Consider the following 1,349-nt stretch of genomic DNA (forward strand, 5'->3'; position numbering starts at 1 on the left):
GATCCTTGATAAACAGCGGTCTTGACAGGTAGCATCCCATCGAACAATTTGTCCCTCTCTCCAGGAAATGCGTGGGTGCGCAGCCAGGGTAGTACAAGGATGATCGCATGATTAGAAGACTGGATGAAATAGAATTTGATATATTCAGAATGGAGGGTAACTATTTGCAGTTTGACTTCTTCGGTGATACGTAACACTTTCCCCTCTCCGATGGGTCGGCTGTCTAGCGCCTCCACTGCCAAAGGGAAATTACAAGGGGTAAGTGTGAGATTATGTTGCAGGGCGAATTCATGTGAAACAAAGTTTCCAGCTGACCCGGAATCTAACAGGGCGGTAGAGGTAATCGTTTTATCACCGACAGTTATTTCAACCTGCAACATTATGCTTGAAGGGCAAGTAGTGATACGATTGTTGACACTCACCGGTCGGGGTTTGGATGATGGACGGACCGGGCAGGAGGATATCATGTGCCCAGCCTGACCGCAGTAGAGGCACAGTTGGTTCTGCATTCGGCGCTCGCGTTCTTCGGGCGTGAGGTGAGTGAAGCCCAGCTGCATGGGCTCCAGTATGGCATTGGTCTCTGGCGTGAATAGAGGCATGGACCGGGTAGGACGTCGTGAGTGGATCAAATTGTCAATTTGGATGGCGAGTTCAATGAATTCACTCAAACTTTTCCCCTCATCTCGGCAAGCCAACTCTGACTGGAGCTCCGAATTTAGTCCCCTCCGAAAGGAGAGTTTTAATGTGTCCTCGATCCAACCTGTCTGGGCGGCAAGGGTGCGAAAGGACAGAGTGTACTCGGCTGCTGGTCTCCTTCCTTGCGAAAGTGTCAACAGTTGGTCTCCTGCAATTTTCCCCTCCGTGGGATGTTCAAAGACTTTGCGGAAGTGTTGGAGAAATGTGGTGAAAGTGGGAAATGAAGAGCAGTCCACTCCCCAATCCAGTGCCCTCCCTGTGAGCAATGAACACACAAAGGCAATGCGGCTAGAGTCTGTGGGGTACAGCAAGGGCTGTTGATTAACGAAGAGCGAACACTGAAGCAAGAACCCCTTGCATCTGGCGGGGTCTCCGTCAAATTTCTCTGGGAAAGCTAGTCGTGGGCTCACTGGGGATGTGGGTAATGTTAGGGGTGGCGTGGAGTGATGAGGCGCCGGGGCTGGAGTTATAATCATACAAAAACGGTTGGCGTTATTTGTAGGCCTTGCAGCGCCTTCACTAACTCCTCAGTGAGTGAGGTAAGCCGGTTTAGTTGGTGGTGATGCATGGCGAGCTGTGTGGCCTGCGCAGATACCTCAGTGGATAATTGCCTGAGTGCTGCTGGATCGCTGTGCGGCGAAGTCTTCTGTTGC

Source organism: Sinocyclocheilus grahami, unplaced genomic scaffold (genome assembly GCF_001515645.1).
Source record: "Sinocyclocheilus grahami isolate Dianchi unplaced genomic scaffold, SAMN03320097.WGS_v1.1 scaffold5579.1, whole genome shotgun sequence".
In the NCBI taxonomy this organism is placed as follows: Eukaryota; Metazoa; Chordata; class Actinopteri; order Cypriniformes; family Cyprinidae; genus Sinocyclocheilus; species Sinocyclocheilus grahami.